The 18590-nt window shown below is 36.1% G+C and overlaps 1 long non-coding RNA gene across 2 annotated transcripts; it reads right to left on the reverse strand.

Moving 5' to 3' along the window:
* Positions 1-5501: 5501 nt before the first annotated feature.
* Positions 5502-10471, reverse strand: LOC130720261 (uncharacterized). 2 transcript variants are annotated; one of them, XR_009013021.1, is made up of 5 exons: positions 10316-10471; positions 10071-10175; positions 9893-9976; positions 8728-8858; positions 5502-6887 (listed from the first exon to the last, which is right to left on the reverse strand). It is a non-coding gene; the product is annotated as an uncharacterized LOC130720261 (long non-coding RNA). The 2 variants fall into 2 exon arrangements; XR_009013022.1 differs by having other exon boundaries at positions 10302-10471.
* Positions 10472-18590: the final 8119 nt, after the last annotated feature.

Below are 18590 nucleotides of genomic sequence, written 5' to 3' on the forward strand. Positions count from 1 at the left end.
AAGTCTTTATCATCACTTAAATACTCTCAGGTATTTTCCCAAATAAATTCTGCCCCTTGAAAGACAGTAAAGTAGTAAAAAGACTTTTAAGATTGTCTGCAATAATACCCTAATGCAAAACTTCTATTACTTCATCAATGTATTCTTTATTGACTTCAAGTAATCTCATCGCCGCACGTCCTTGAAGATGTCACATGTAACTTCATATACTTTTCTTATATTTGGAAATGAATGAGGCCCCTTTGTGAAATTTAGCAATAACCTCAGATAATATTCACCTTTTCTATGCCTTGTAATTTCTCAAAATCTGTGTTATTGTTTGTACATATACTTTGTAATTTATCAAAATCTGTAATTTCATATACTTTGCACACGTCCTTCTTTTTTTGCATCAAAAGTTTATAACATCCAACAGAATATCATAACTCCTTTTTTATTTTGGTAAGTACTTTTTTACATCCATAAAAAGTTTAATGTCAAAAAATCCACCTTCATTATTAAATATATAAATAAATATTATTTTTATATTCTCAAATTATAAACTAATTGATAATGTCTTATGGAATTTCATAACTCCAAATTCTCTTTTATTTCAAACAAAGGCAAATAGCTATGGGGGAAAAGGTTTATGGAAAGTTTTTTTTTTATATGAAATTTAATGTGAAAACATCCGATAATAAAATTTACTATATGATGGATCCTTTCCAAAGAGATTTCGCATCCTGGAGAATAGCTTAATTAAGCGCTTGGTCATAAGCGCTTATGACATTAGTGCTTATTCATAAGCTATTTTAAAATATTTATTGAAATAAATTGAAAATAAGTTATACATAAGCATAAGTTCTTTTTCATAAGCTATTTTGAGTAGCTTATGAAAATAAGCTCAAAACAGCTTATGGCCTACCATAAGTTGTTTGCATAAGCTCTCCCAAACACTGGGGTAAGAGCTTATGCTATCAAATAAGCTCAAATAAGCTCTTCCAAACAGGACCATAAGATATTTTAATAGATACAACATATTGTGGAGTGCGAAAGCTCATTTGGAATTTACTATATTCTTTATTATTATCATGAGGCAATACTAATTTACACCTCAAATATATGGAAGGGAAATCGGAATGTCTATATAAAATAAAATTTGAGAACTTGTGTGTATTACTATTTATTCAATATGGTTCAACACCTTTTGTCTTCTTGAGGTGTTCTTTTTTCATTATCTTGTGAATTGATCATAAATAAACTCTTTTCTTTCCAAAAAAAATTAATCATGTAGCCACTTAAATTGTGACGGTTGAGATTTTGTTTCTATCAGAAATTTGCTAATTATTAGAAGGAAGAAGAAAAGACATGAAAGAAGCAAGAGAATATAGATAGCATTTTTCCTCTCTACTAAATTCCTATTATAAAATTTTCTCAAATTCAATATGATAACATTCATATGGTATAACTGAACACTAATGAGTATACCTAATAACTATCCAGTATTTAAATTTTGGTGTAACATTCATATTGTATAACTAACATTATGATAACATGGGCTGGATTTGTCAAAGAGCTCAGAGCCTTTGAGGACATTCTAATTTCATGGGCTGGTAAAGATTTATCATCTTCGTAGAGACCATGCCACACAAATCCATTCTCGTAGCTTCTGAATCAGAAGAACAAATATCAATATTATTGTGGAAATCTATTGCTATAGAAGGTTGTGCAGGTAGGACCTGTCAAAAAATATTTCAAGTCACCATTAAATTATACCCTAGAATGAGAAGGATTGAGATCAAGAGTAACCACACGTTTAATGAACAGTTTTCATCCTTCCCTAAGTCAGTTTTCATGATAGTACTGCCTTCAAATGAACATCCAACAAATGCACCTGCAAGTAGTATAATTGTCAAATACAACCCGGGAGAAGTTAATTCAACCTCACCCAGAATATAAAAAAAAAACCAAATTGACACAAATCAAATCATCATGCCAAAAACTCCAAATAAGAGAAAAACCCATGAAGTTCAATCAACATAAATGAGGCAGGCTCAGTTCAAAGATTTTAGAGGTTACACTATTAACTTCCAAACGTTAATTGAGAACTTGACCCAGTCTGACTTATATAAATTTCATTTGCAGCATGCTTGTTCATTATTAGTAGTTTCAGAGTGTCTTTTTTCTTAGTCCAATCCAATTTAGCCTCCTGAAACCCAATTTAACCATCATATGACAGTGAAATCTGAAGAGTGTATGCAGAGGAAAGATTAAAAATAGAAAGGAGAAAGCTGTTGATTTGCTCTGATATTTTCTGCAACAGGAAATTAATTAAGAAGTTGAGCTAAATGAGATTATCTATCATCGTAAGCTCCTCAAGTGAGGCTGCTCCTAGTCATAAATAGTACAACATCAATGATATAAGCAAAGCAACTTCAGTTTGGATAATAAAATTGGTCATGAATGCTCTGCTGTCAACTCTCTGAGTTCCTTCATGGCTTCATATTTTCTTAGGTACACAGTGTCTCTATGAAAAAACAAACCTAAATTAGTGAGATAAAAAAAAACAAATCAAAGAACAAAAGTAGAAGTGCAAAAGTGCCAGTGACATAGAGTTAACAAAGCATGCATATGCACCGAATTTTCAGGGAGACTCATGATGAAGATACAAATGATTCCTGACAATTCTAAGTTGTTCTCATGGGAGACTTATGATGAAGATCTGTCTTAAGACCCAATTTATCAACAGAGGCTGCACAATGCACCAAAAGAACAAAAAGATCTATGAAAGAGGCATGTCTTTAGTGCAGTAGTCTGTGCTGTTAACATATTGGAGCAATAACATCAAGATAAAAGATTCAAAGATTCAAATAAACTAAAGACAACAAAATACAAAGGGCATAGTTTGAAATTCTAATTATTACCCCTATTTTTCCTTGGTGGACTTGTCTTTGAAAAAATTGGTCCGCAAAAGTTAATATAGTAAAACATACAGATTCTATGTCAGTTGGGAGTATGAGGAGAGAATGGATGCAGGGGTTCTTGATTCTATGCAGTTTTTTCCATGGCTTGTTCAGAAAGCAGCCAGATAATCAAGATGGCAGTAAAAAGGAAAACGAAAGCAGCTAGTGGGCAGGCACCGGAAATTATGGATGAAAGTGGCTCATTTTGATCATTTTACCATCAAAGCATATTGCTTAAAGGTGTGCTGCGAATACAAATAATCATAAAACAATTTTAGATGAACCACTTTCTCCATAGGCTCCACAAACATGGTGGTAAACCACAAAAATGATTGCAAGACTATTAGAGCTATCCGTGCATCGGTAAGGTAGAATCAGAAAGTTGAAGGGCTGAATCAGAAAAATAACCTGAAAGACTCTATGAGGCAACAACCATAAAGCAGATGCTGGAAGTAAAGGTAGGGTAGAAACACCTTTGTTAATTAATGAATTGATTTTTCCAAGAATAGAGAAAAAAACATATGATTTGAGGGCAACTTTGAAGCAATAATACACTCACCGATTATGGATCAAGAAGTGGATGAACGAAATATAACTGAGGCAATGAATTGAAAAAACAAAGAAGAAAATTAATTAAAAAAACATTGAATGGATAAAGCGAAAGAGGAAAAACCTGAGACATGGCAGCGGAGAGCATTCAAGGGTGGTACATCTGCTACTGCTGAAGCAAGGCTTATTGCTATTGCTGGAACTTCAGGCTCTCTTGCATTCTCTGCTCTCCTTCCTAATCCTAAGCCCTATAACAACATTACCCAAGATTTACATCAAACGGAAACAGAAAACTTAAAAATCCCAATCTCAATTAGGGAAAACAAAAAGAGGGAGGTAAAAATAAAAAGAAAGAAACAGAGCAGAGAAAATGAGGTAGAAAGACTGTTAACCTCGGTAGAACATTGTAGAAGAAGAAATAGATGTTCGATCGGCAATCCGCGACTCATTTTCAATCTTCACTCCTCTTCTTCCGAATCCAAACCCTACCGCCGGCGGCATTCTCCTCCCTTGGTTCTGTAGAGTGTCGTATCCAGAACGCTAAACAAAGTCTGAGAATAAATAGAAAAGAGGTTGAAACCGACGAAATTAAATAAGGAAAACAGAAGAGACAAAGGTTCTCAACGGATACGTCAGGAATGAAAGCCGCCAAGACAATGCAATTGGAAGCCCAAAGAGCACATCTATGAGCAACGGCTGAGATTGATTCTGAAGGAACAAAATATACATATTTACTGAAATAACCATGTTTACATTTTATGTGCTATGCAATAAATTATTGAATTCCATATTTGCCCTCCTGACTGCATAAACTCTTCCTTTATATAGTTTATAGATAGATAGATAGATAGATAGATAGATAGATAGATAGATAGATAGATAGACTTGCAAGCTCCACTGAATTCCACCTAATTAAATCAATGAAATATGAAACGAAATAAAAGTTATTTTGATGTTGGTTTAATTTAAAATTTTATAGTATTGGATAATAAAAGCTAAGAGTTCCTATTGATGTAAGGAAAGTACGATGAGGCTAAGATAGATAGAAATTTGGATTAGGACTTGACAAAGTGCACATGATATTTTCAATTTCTTGGTGTTAATGCATGTAGTTAACTATACCCTGGACCCATCATTAGTTAATACTACATTGGGGTTATTTCCTCTGGTCTTTCAGATACCAATCACACTTCTAATTGCTACAATGTTGGTGTTGTTCCATGACTTTATGCCGGTGAATGCACCATATAATGTCCAAAACAATAATAAATATGACTAACATGAGCATAAGTTTCAAAAGAGTAATAGATGTGCAAAGAAGATGTTTTTGTTGGAGTTTGTAGGGAAGCATCATCTTTTATGCCTATTTGTCATGTTTTGATCATATATTGAAACATCTTCAAGTCCTTTGAGCATTTGTCCGTTTTGTCATATAACTTACGCTTGATGCAGTTGTTATAGCAGTTTGGATATTTGTCTATATTTTTATTACGTATTGGAAGCACCTATAAAATTTACTGGTGCTTGCTGTGGTACCTTAAGCCAGATTAAGGCGTGGTACCCAAAATGAGTTCGTTCGATAATAAAGACTCAATATACCGATTCAAAGTTTGATTTTATTCTATCGTATTAATGCAGTGTTGCATTTTTAGGAACGTGAGATTTGCGAGTTATGTTTTCTGAGCTTTATTCATCCATCTACTATGGTCATTTTACGCGCATCTTTATCACCATCATTCGTTTCCACCACTCATTCATTTTTCATTAAAATATGAATTTCATAAGATAAAGTTAACTGATAAGTAAAATAAAATCTAAAGATGCAGTATTTACCTTGAATAACATGATAATAATTTATTAAATTACTTAATACGGGTACCATACCCAAAGAAAATTATGGGTACCACAGAATTTACCAAACTTATTTAGTGTTATTTTAATCATGTTTTCCATAAGTTTTACAAACTTTGGGTGCAACATGTAATTAATGTACTGAAAATGAGATAAAAGTGATCAAAAGAATTGGATTAGATTTCATTGCACTGAATATAGTAATTACAGATGTGAATAGATAACTGGATCCTAGTGTTACCACTCCGCCACCATTTAACATCCCCAGAGTCCACTTTCTATTGAATTCATCTATAGAAACCATGTTTTCTACTTAAGAAACAAAACCAACGCTGTACTGCAAAACTTTCAACTTCTTTCTCCTATCAACCTTTCCTCATCGCAGCTTATGACAGCAACAAAACATGTTCCAGCTTCCACAATTCAGCCCGAATTCAACACCAATTATGAAATAATGTCCATAGAAGGTGACGGATAGATACTCTATCTGCAACCAAAACTAAACAACTAAAGGCATCAATGTAACACACACTATTATCATAAAAATGAAGATTGTAATAAACATTTTGAAATCATATGTAATATGCCTATTTTCAGGAAACTCTTGTATCAAGAAGGAAATTACAGTTCAAAATGTGCCTGCAATCCCAACACACACAACTACAAAATAGAACTTTAATTACTTCCCCTTTCGCTCTGACATTCAATTACTTCCCCTTTCGTTGATCACAACTCAGTTTAGAACCCTAAAATCCATAACAACCAAATTGAAAAAAGAAACCATATACTTCTCAATAGGAGAAATCAGGAATAACAATGTCACTCCGCTGTCGGAAGAGTCGCAGTTCAAAAAATCAATTTTTGATTATTCATCATATATTATCTCTCTTCCTCTAACACTACTGAAAACCCTATTCCACATTTTCCAACTCTATTTGCTTAGTGAGACCTCATATTCATAATACTGAAATAAACAGCTTCTCAAACAAATCAAAAACATGAAACATAAAAAATCAAATTAACACAATAAAAACATAGAGAGAAAGAAAAGAGTTGAAGCGCCAGACTTAGACGATGATGACGGAAATGACATGCTCTGGTTCAGATTAATTTGAAACAATAAAGAGGGATAATCGAATATAAGTTCAAACGTTGAAAGATCACAGATTCAGATGACAGAGAACAAAACATGCAATGACAGTGGGTGAAAGCTGAAATTAGCAAAACGAAAACAATAAACATGGAAAGAGAACCTTAGAAGGAAGATATATAATCTATAATCTATAATATATTCATCCACTTTGTCATCCAATCCTCAATTTTGGATTGAAGTTCACTTATTTGTCCACACCAGCAGGAACCCAAAACTCTGGTGTTGAGGAGAAGATAAAAAGTTGCTTAGTGTGTCGAAGGTGGTGAGAAGAGGGTGTTATAAGTGGACCCTTGAAGAATCCAGCTAGAACTACTCCGGTTATTGATACCATGATACCAATCACTTGGAATTGGGTAGAAGAGCTTCTGAAACTCAACTACTCAACTGGCAACCTAAAAAGATAATATCAACAAAATTGAATCATCAAGTACATATTAAACTGTTAAATATTCATTGTAATACTCTCTAGGCTTAATACATCAGAAGACCCCTGAAATTGTAAAGGGAATCAGTTTAAGGACCTGTAAAATTTTCGCATCAAATTGCGTCCCTAAGAATTTTTTTTAATTCAATTAAGGACAAAGTGTGTTTCCGGCTGATGTGTCTTAGTTTTTTCATTTACAGCTTTTCCACGTGGCTTTTATCTTTTTTTTTAATACTAATTATTGTTATTCATTTATTTTTAATTCCATCTCATTTCATTAAAAATAAAACCTGCTTATCCAAAAAAAATTAAAAATAAAACCTAATCTAATCTAATCTAAAATTCTATCGAAGTAGGAGAGAAGGCAGAGAAGGAAGAAGAAGAAAGAAGAGAAGGGAGATTGAGATGGTGGGCAGGATCCGATCGGGGTGGAGGAGGAGGGAGTGGCGGCGGTCAGAGGAGATGAAAGAGGATTAGTTTGATGGTAGATCTAGGGTGCGCGGTGGTGGTGCAATTGGTGGATTTGGGATCTGGGGTGCGTGGATCTAGGGTGGCGGTGGTGGTGCGTGGATCTGGGATCTGGGGCTGACGGTGAGGCTCGATGGTGGAAGGTAAGGGTGGTGCAGCTCTGGCTAGGTAAGAGGTGGATGAAGAAGATAATGGGTTGAGATACACATAGATAACAGGTCCAGGTTTTTTTTTTGGTCAAAATGGGTCCAGGGTTAAGTTGCAGAAACAACCATGGCTACCCAACTCAACATCTATGTTCGTATTTCAATTCTCTTTCAATTTCGTTATCTTCATTATCATATATGTGATGTCAAGACCATTAGTTTGCAATTTGTATTCATCCTGTAACATGTTGCTCTTTTGTTTGCTTGAAAACTGCTCCTTATAACACGTTTATTTGGATAAGTTTATATTTTGTCATACTAGAAGCTATAGCTAATCCCAAAAATTGCTTTTGAATTTAAAATTAATTGTGGTGCAGCTCTGGATTCTTTGCTGCGCACAACTCCTTGTTATGTTTCGAGTGCTCTAGTTGCGTAAGAGGTGGATGGAGAAGATAATGATGAAGATGAAAGATTAGAAGGCTGGAATTGGAAGTGGAAAAGTTTTTGCTGATATGATTAATTAGGTGGTGTGTTCTGGGTTTAATTTCTAGGGTTCAAAGAGGTGCTAAAATGATTAATTAGCCCTGAATGGGGTGAGATGATTAATTACAGATTATTAGTTTGTTTAGTTAAGGTTTATTAGATTAGGTTATTCATTAAGTTTTAAAATTTTTTTATTCTGATTATTTAATTGAGTTGAAATTAAAAATAATTTTTTATTATTTTTGTAATTAAAAAATAATAATAAAAGCCACGTGGAATTGATGACTGAGATAAAATTGAGGGCTGGTACACTTTGGCCTTAATTGAATTAAAAAAAAAATTCTAGGGATCCAATTTGATGCAAAAATTTTCTAGGCCCTGGATTTAATTCCCTTTACAATTACAGGGGTCTTCTGATGTATTAAGCCTACTCTCTAACCAAATTAGTCTCAAGAATAGCAAAAGGAGAAAAAAATAAAAACATTGTAAATATGCATAAAATACTCTCTAAATATTAGATACATCCTGTCTCTCTCTCTCTCAATCCTCTCTCTCTATCTCTCTGTCTCTCTCAGTCTCTCTTAAGGCAGAGAATAATAAGTTGTTTAATGGCAAAGAAATGGAAAAATGTAAAATGAAATTAGTGATATTTAGAGCAATCTGAAAGAATTTTTTTAGCCAAAATATGAATATTAAAGCCATGAGATAAACCTGATCCAAGCAAGGCAAGCTATGGATTATATCTCCAATCCAACATTAACTTGCTCCAAACATCTAATGTAAGTCAGCTCATCGTCGAAGGCTTTCATGCTCCCAACTGCATTTGAACTATACTTATTTTTCTGCCACAAACACAAAGAAGCAATAAATTATGACAATTAGTCACTCTCAACACTAAGAGCTCCAAAATAAAAGATCTGCCAGTGACAGCAATGAAAACTGCAAGATGTAAATGAGCAACCAAAGCTTATATTACTAAGAATAATGTTCAAGAGAGCAGATCAAGTCATATAAGTAAATCAACTGCAAGATGTAAATGAGCAACCAAAGCTTATATTACTAAGAATAATGTTCAAGAGAGCAGATCAAGTCATATAAGCAAATCAAAAAAAGGGCAATGGTTCTATAGACTTGGGAATAAGGAAATAAGAGGTCAGTTGACCAAAGAGTTCTGTACCTGAGGAAACTGGAAAGAGATAAAAAAAATAATTGAAGTTTAAAGAGATAGAGAGATAAGAAAACTTGAAGAGTAAATAACAGAATCATCAAGAGCACGAAAAAATTGAAATTTAAACAGGTAAAGAGATAGAGTGTAGTCTTCAATTTCAAAATCACAGAAAATGCTATTTAACTTCAGCAAATGATAGAGCTTAAAAACTACTCACTAACTATTTTGATGAACCAAGTCATCCTTCCCAAATAAAAAGGAAACAAATGTTAACTTCAAAAGGGAGAGGGGAGAATTAAGATTGAAAATGCACCTAGCCATTTTTATGACCCTGTACAGATTAAATAATCAAGCCATCCCTGACATATTTTCACATCAAACTGAATACTAATGCTAATTATTAGAAACAAAAATACATGAAACTACTTTTTTATAGACACACCGAACAAATCATGTGTGAAAGCCAATAAATATGTGCACATTAAAATCATGTAGTAAAGATAGAAATTGCAAGAAAGAGAAAATTGCAAGTAATAAAATTGAGGAAATAAAAAAAGCACCTACAATTATTTTAATTTGCCAAGTAGAAGGGGGATCAGATTAGTTCAAAGATAGAAAAAAGTATTTTCATGAAAGAGATACTCAAGTCAAATGGTTTCAAATGAAGGCTCTGTAGAAGGAGATAAATTAGAGAAAGAAAAGAAGTACCTTCAATCATCTTCCTCTTGTGCAGTAGAAAGTGAAAGTTGAAAACTTTCTAGCATAATGCGATATCATAATCATGGGAGCAGTCTTCGATATCATAATCATCATAAAAAAATGGATGATTAGTAATTTCCCCATGAATGTATAGCAATCATTTTGAAAAGTTAATTTGTTCACTTACACAATTGGGATGGGCTTAATTTGTTTTTGGAAGGTTTCAAATGATTAGTAATTTGTTGACTTACGCATAGAATGACTCAACAACTCCAGTTGATCCTCCACGAACCTTCCAAAAACAAAAAGGTAGAAAAATCAGCAAAAGAAATTAAAAAATCCAAACTCAAAAACCTAACATGATTAAAATCAATCTGAACCCCCTTTTGTTCAAATTAAACTGGGCCGACGTCTTTACATCATTTTAAGCACCTGCAAGTTGACGGAACCTTTGAGAGTATGGCGAATTTCATAGAGGGAAATCGAAGACTGAGTTTTGAGACAAAACAGCACAAAAGAACATCCTCCTAAAATACATGAGAAGAGAAGATATGATGAAGAGATTGAATAATTAGAAATAAGGGGGAAGAGGGGATGGGAAATGTAAGACCCCGAAATAAATAACTAGATTATTTATTTAAGGGTTAAGCATCATATTAGTTCCTGTCTTTGTGTCGCCGTCTGATTTAGGTCCCTCGCCGGAAAAATTATTGTAAAAGATCCTCATATTTGAAAATCATTTGGAGCAAGTCCTCGTCGGAGCTCCGAGCTCCGGCGAGTGATGATTTGGAACGCTGACTAAGCTAAGTGAGCTGACATGGATTTAAAAAAAATTAAAAATTAAATGACAAATAAGATTTATTAATCAAATTAACAAAAAAACCTAAATTAATTAACAAAATCAATTTCTCCCAAATTAATTACAATTCCACAAATTAACCCAAATTCTCAATCATCCCAATCAAATTAGGGTTCATACTCTGCAACCCAAAACCCAATCTATTTTTTCATCTTCTTCCTAGTTTTGATCTAATCTGTCATCTTTTTCCAAAATCCTAATTTTGTTTATGTACCCGAATCCAAATCAGAAGCAGAAACGCAAACAAACCCATAAATGTGAAGCACTCAGTCACAACAGCTTCGGTTGGAAGAGGAAAAACACAACAAAAATAAGAACCAATAAATTCAGTAAAAGCAAAATCAACAATGAACAAGTAAGAAACTTGAGTGAGATGTTCTGTTATTTGAGCAATAATCAGATGTCGTTGTTATTTGAGTAAGAAAAATCCAATACCCACCTCAAAGAATCCATAAAAAGCAAGAAACTTGAATGTCTAGAACTCTTCAATACACAACAAATCAACAATGAACACTCATCATCCCAAAAACTCATAAAGCCAACAAACCCAAATTTATTTCGTCTTCTTTCATCTCCAGATAACCGACAACCTTCCTAGACCCTCATGAAAATGAATCAAAAGTTGAAACAAGAAATAAAAGAAGATCCCCTCTGAAAAATTCATTGCTTGCTTTGAATCGTACCCAGATTCAGGAGACCCAGATCGGCGTCAGTATCGAACTCCCTCATGTCCGAAATCATGCGCACCCAGGACAACCATCGCCGCCACCCCCAAAAGCTTCCACCTCCTCCAAACTATGCAGCAACAGAACTGGAGACAACACTAGCACCAAACGATTCGCAGATCGAGGCTCAGATCTAGAAATCGTGTGTGGATCTATGCGGTGGATGACGGAGGTGGTGGCGTGGGCATGCAGGCGCGAGTTTCAGTAGTTCTGGGTTTCTGATTTGTTGAGAGGAAGAAGATGAAGAGTGAGGGAGGTTGGAGATGCCTCAGTTTTCTTGGAGATAGAAGGACAGTGAAAGAAGAGCATGTGTGGGTGAGGCAATGCTTTGAGAAAGAAGGAAGAGAACGAAAAATTGGGGGTGGAGAGATTAACTTTTCTGGGTTTTTGTTTGTTTTGCTGGGTGGGTATGCTTTTCTTAGAAATTCCAAATTGATTTAGGTTTTTTTTTTTTTTTGAGAGCAAAATATAATTTTATTGAATAAGAAGATTACATGAGAAATAGAACAAGCAAAACCCCCTAGGAAAGCCACCCTTAGAGAAAGGGCCTCATTAAAACCTTACAAGGAAAAACCCATTAAGGAGAAAACCAAGTGAAGGAAAAAGAGTACTACAATCCCTAAGAGAGCTTTCAAATACACAACCTCCCAAAATCCTCACCAGGCCAGGCCACCCACGAACTAAACAACCCAAAAACCCCTAAGCTGGTATGCAAACCATTATATTTATCAGCCAAACAAAAACCCCTTATCCAGACTTATAATTCAAAATAGCACACTAGCAATTGATCCTACCAAAGACCTGCAATATTCCATATACAAAAGCTTGCTCCACGCAACAACAACCCCGCAAACACAAAATCCTTCCACTAGAATGCAATTTGAGACACATCCCCCTCACCAAATTAAAAAGACAACAGCAACCAGAGAAAAAATAACTATCCAAAGTATCTGCCTAAAAAAAACCAACACCCTTCCCAAATAGCACACATCCAGAATCAGTACACAAAAGCACCCTTTCACCAAGGATCTTTCGCCCAAAACACCCAGAACCAAGAGATAAAACACTAATGGATTCCTGAGCCTTTAGCAAAATCAGAAGTAATCTCCAACAACTCTGGCAAACCAGACTCATCTGCAATCAATACGACAAAGTTCTTCTTTTTCCTTCCTCTACTAAACAAAATCCTAGGACGAGCTCTTTTCCTTGGAGTACAAAAATCAGAGTCATGAGAGCTCCCTTCACATAAGTTGATAACACTATCTACCTCCAAAGAGTCTTTGACCCCTTGATCACCCCCATTTGCACAGATACCACCAAAACCATTGCAGAAAAGAGAAAGAGGAAATTTTATACCAACTGTCACGCTGCTATTAGATAGTTTGAAACCTGAAAAGTCTACATCCAACATATAAACTTTTTGATTCCCACCAGCATCATCCAGTAAAAAGTTATTTTGCTTGCAAATATTAGAAACAGGATTTGGACATCCTAAAACCGCATCCACCCCTTCTCCTACGCCAGCGGAAAGTGACGAATCGCCATGGCCATTAACGGGTAAAGAAACAACAGAAGAAATCGATTTGTTTATATTTCTAGAACTAAAATGTCGTTTTCCATCATCCTCCCAACTGCCAAGGCCACCAATTTCGGGGAACATCACGACATTAGGAATTCTTAACCCTTCCTCACAGTACCCTGAATTCGCCAAAATCATCCCATCTTCAGCCGAAGAACAAAACACCTTGTTTTGACCCTTCCTCTTCCCCAGCAACACCTCCCGCCAGGATTTAGGAAGAGACGTAGACCCCATCATCTTAGGCTTCCATCCATGAGAACTGGTTTCCGCCGTCTTCTTCGAGAAACTCCGTTGAACTGCGTTTCGAAACCCCGAAACCATAGAGAACGACTTCTGTGAATCCTTCAGAATCCTTAAACCAGCATCGGTTGCGCCCTTCGTAAGGGGATATTTAGCAATCGAAACAGATAAAGAAGACTTGTTGAGGCTGACACCGTCAAGGTTGTTGATGGCCTCCATGGCTTCTATCTTAGATTTCATATGCACGAAACCGAACCGCCATCTTCTCCCAGGCTTCCTTTGAAGGTATGAAAAACGGTAGAAAGGGGGGGTTTGAATAACGTTTTCAAGATAAAGCTTCCACCTTAAAGATTTTGACAAATCTTTCGAGAACTTAAGTGCTAAAGATAAGAGATAGAAAAGCACACAAGGATTTTATCCTGGTTCACTTGATAAATCACTCAAGCTACTCCAGTCCACCCGTTAAGGTGATTTCTTCCTTCTTAGAATGAAGGCAATCCACTAATCAGGTAAGAGTTACAACTGCACTTGAAACCTACAAGTGACTAACAATTACACTGACTTAGCTCACACTAAGATTCACTCTCTTAGTCTTCTCTAGGATCCGATCAACCTTGATCTCCTAAAGGAACTAAACAAACTGTTTATCAAAGAATTGTTTACAAGAGATTTGCTTCTAAAAAGCTAATAGTAAACTCAATGAATTTCAGATGAAAAAAGCTTAGAAGAATTTGAATTTGTCTTGCGCGTATGTGAATGCTTCTAGCCGCTTCTTTCAGTCTTCAGCCTCTTTATATACTCCAAGGATTAGGGTTGAGCGTTGCATGGGAAATGTTACCGTTGGAGGGCAGTTCTGGAAAATCCAGCTTCTGCTGTGTCTGAGACTGTTAGGTAGGTCGTCAGGAAGGTACAGTTGCTTTTGTACTTGGATAGCGACTTGACCTTTAAACCTAGGAGACTTCTGATCAGGAGAAAGCTTCATGTTGGAACTTGTGAAGCCGGTTGATCAGAGTCAGAGGGAAAGCCCAGATCCTCTGACCATTGTTTCTTCTGATTCTGAACTCAGAGGGAAGTACATGGTCTTCAGAGTATCTTGCTTCTAGACATCAGAATTTCACTAATCAGCTTCTGGATCTTCAGAGTCTTCTACACCATCAGAATATCTGAGCCTTCAGTGTTTCTTGGTTATCAGACTTTCTGGATCTTCAGAACTTCTAGTGAATGAGTCCACATCAGAGTTTGTATAACTTCAGAACTTCTGAAGCTTTTCCACTGTTCATACTGAACATGGTGAATGCGAAAGCGTTGCTTGGGTCGCTCTTTATACACAGTGCTTCTGATTTGTATGAGATTGAGTTGAGGTCAGAGCCTGTAAATAGCACACTCAGAAAAACACGTTAGAGTACCACAATTGTTCATATCAAAAGGTTAACTTGTAATCATCAAAACATAGAGTTGTACTACTAGATCAAAACTTGATCTTACAATCTCCCCCTTTTTGATGATGACAAAACTAAGATTTTTGATGAACAATTCTTAAACATTAAACTGAATTCACTCAGAGTTTAGAGATATAGAATAAGACTTATCCTGATGTGAATAGTTTATCTTGCTCATTCTGAATTCAAGTCACTGCTTGATTCTGAGCTTAGCTCCCCCTGAATCTAATACTTGATGAAAACATTAGTAAAGTCTAGATTCTGAGCTAAATGATATAAGAGTTCAGAGTGAAAAACTTATGACATAGATGAAAATAGACTAATCAGAGCGCATAAGTAAATCAGAGTCACGGACAAGGTATCAGAGTCTTGGGTATCAGAGTCAAATTAGAATCACTTCAGAGGAAGTGAAATGTATTCCTTGTATTTGCCCAGTGACACATCTATGGTCATAAAGGTGGAACTCTTAAATTCTCCAAAAGAAAAATAAATCACACTAACACATCTTACACATCAAAAACTGGGTTTACTCCCCCTTTTTGTCATAAGCAAAAAGCTTGGGGTGTGAAAAACTTAGCTTGAAGTACAAGGTACTCCCCCTTAGAGAAGGTCTAAGTTTAAAGAAAATTAAAACGATGCATGAATCAGAGTTAGGCGAAATAAATAGAAGAGTTAATGCAAGAGAAGAACGTTTACCACCGGCCAAGAGAGTAAAGAGGAGGGTCAGTTACCAAGAACTTAACCTCGAGAAACTGTAGGAGCATTAACATTCAGAGAGAAAGTGAAGCCTATATAAAGCGTTGGAGAGAGGGGTAAGCTTCACAACATCATACCAGAGAAAAATGGCATCATACATGATCGCATTAGAGGAGCTGAGAAAGAGAGCCTTTGAGGAGGACTTGTTTCTCAACATTAGGCATCCAGAGGGTACAACAACCATCTCAGAGCTAACACGGACACTGCTGGAGGAGGACCTGCGTCCAGAGTTGAAGAGAGACTTGAGGGAATTTCTTGCCTTCGTGGAGGAGGTGCAAGAACTCAGCCAGCTTGAACTAAAGCTGCTAGAAGAAAAAGAGATCTTGGAAAAGAAGCTCAAGACTGCAGAAGAGATTCTGGAGAGGGATGAGCTAAAAGACAGGCTCAACAACATCCAGTATGCACTGGAGCGTCTGGAGAAGGAGAGGTCAGAGCAGCGCCAGGAGTGCAGAAGAATGAGGAGGGATCCTCCATTCTAGGATTTTAGGAAAAAGAAAAAAATGTATGATGTAAAAGCGGTTATGATGAATAATAAAAAAAATTTGCAAACATAATGTCAGATATATATATATATATATATATATATATATATATATATATATATATAGATCTCCAATCCCTCCAATCTTTTATTGAAAGAACAAAAAGCTTAGCAACTCATGATGGAAAGAAACCAGTTGTTGTTGCCCAATCTAGCCCAGTTACCCAATCTAACCCAAAATCGGAATATTTGACCAAAACTATCTCCAAATTCCAAACCTTGATTGAACCAGAATGGTGGGACCATTCAGGAGGGAACCTCGCCAATAAAATTGGTACTAAACTTTTCCCTGGTTATCTTGATCCAATCCACCCAAACAAAACCCAGAGATTCTATGAGTTTATCTTGGTTGATACAAACAGTGTGGATATTAAGCATTTTAGGGATAAAAATGACAACTCCCTAATTACCCACTCCACACTCCAAATTCTCCGTGTCCTTCGTCCCACTGACTTTGGACCCAATCCAAACACCTACAGAAAATTTCTTGTTGGCTGTCTTCACGGGTGTAAACCCTGGTCAGGAAGGTATCCTTATACTATGGTCGGGATCTGGACTGGTAGTACACTTTGAACTAAACTAAAATGAAAGCTCTTTTGAAAACCTTCTAGGATTATTACTATTCAGACTTATGATCATCTCTGCAGCGGAGGCGTTGAAGGCAGTAAGTCCCTGTGTGGCAGTAAGTCTATATTGGCCATACTACAGACATGTTATTAAGTTCTGAATATTTTTAATGTCCTTGTTTAGTTTCTTTTTGTGGTGGCTTAAGTCTGATCCAGATCTATACTGCTCAACTATTAAGAACAACGCAGAACCTAACTTATATTTCTAATTTATTTATCTGTTTCTATAGAACCAGGTGATGGTGATGATACTTACGGGCAAGGAAGATCTATCTTTCATGATGCTTCGCTCTTTCTCTTCTAAGCTTTCTTTCAGATCTTCCCAACTCTCTTCTTCTTCTATCGATCATCCTCATCAATCCAATCAATTATCCAAATCTGTCTTCAAAGAAGAAATTCATTTTGAAGATATCAATCAAGATCTTGACAACTGGGAAATTCCAAAAATTTCTCATGCTGAGATCTACAAACCAAACGGATCCTTTTTCAAACGATCAGATTTCATTATCAAAACCGTTGAGCAAACCTACAAGCTCAGATCTGATGATGAAGAAATCCATCTGCTTTCCGAGAAAAGCATCAAAGAACATATCAGCAAGAACTTCAACTATCTTCATATAGGTAGTGTTCAAGTTGGTCTTAAACCCCTAACCAGGAAATCTCTTGACATCGCTGTACTCCTTTGTCTTAGGGATGTTAGACATAATCAATTCCATGACTCCCTCTTAGGAACGGTTGAAACCAGCCTGAGTAATGGACCAATCTTTTTCAATTGCTTCCCAGATCTAACTGTTAGTCTGGAAGATAAAAACATCCTTGATGTCCTCTTCCTAAATATCAAGCTTCACGGCCTTGATATGAAAGAAGATTCCATTCCAATCTCTTTGATCTACAGGGTTCAATACAAGGTAATGAACTCTATCAAATCTTATTTCTTGCGAACCAATTGTGAGAAATCTGGAGAAACTACCCTCTTCCTCACAGATTATGATAAGGCCAATGTTATTGTGCCCAAAACCATCCAATGGAGTGATATCACCCTTCCAGAAAAATGGTCTTTGGAAAAGGCTACTCCAGCCCAACCTGCTGAAACTCCTGAGTTTCGTGAAATCATCCAACACCAATCTGGCCAAGTAGATCTCATCTTTGATAGGAGAAATTCCTTCTCTATCCCTAGATCTATTAGGACGTCCTCAAATGATTTCCAATCCGCCATGTCTAGAAGATCTTTTTCTATGACTAGAAGGAACCAGCCTGAGTCTAATGCTCGACCTTCCCTCTCTCATGACGGATCTACTATCCATTTAGCTGGATATGTCAATACCACTCCTGTCAAGACTACCTATGACAAGGGTGATGAAGATCATCAATCCACCTTATCTCCAACGTATTCTTCTCTAGAAACCCCTGGAGAAACTTCTGATTTCATTGGAGCAATCACTACTGAATTCGTCATCGACAAAGGAAGTATCAAGGCAGATTTCTACTCTGACCGATGGACTCAGCAAAGAAAATGGTTCTTTGCAAAGTATCAGGGTGAAAAGAGAAAGAAGATCCAAGAAAAATTCTATGGGTTCCTTGAGAAAACCCAGCAAAACATCTTCTTTTTTGAATGGTTTCAAGATTATGCCAACAAGAATTGGAAATCTTACCCCTTCCAAATTGACATGGTTAAATGGCAGCATAAGGATGGAAAAGAAACCCTTTCTAACCTGCCACCTAAAACTCCTTTCCTTCTTAAAGGAGCTCAATCTACACCTGTCCTAGCTTCTCCCTTCAAGACTAGGAAAGAAGAAGGTGATGTCACTGGTAAAGACATCAAAGACCTCATGGAACAATCCAATTATACCAATAAGTATCTTCAAATTCTTGGAGAATCCCAAGTGCAGGATTCCTCTTCCAGGAAAGGAAAAGAAAAGGTCAAGATTGAACCTTCCTCTTC

This window comes from Lotus japonicus, chromosome 5, assembly GCF_012489685.1.
Source record: "Lotus japonicus ecotype B-129 chromosome 5, LjGifu_v1.2".
Lineage (NCBI taxonomy): Eukaryota > Viridiplantae > Streptophyta > Magnoliopsida > Fabales > Fabaceae > Lotus > Lotus japonicus.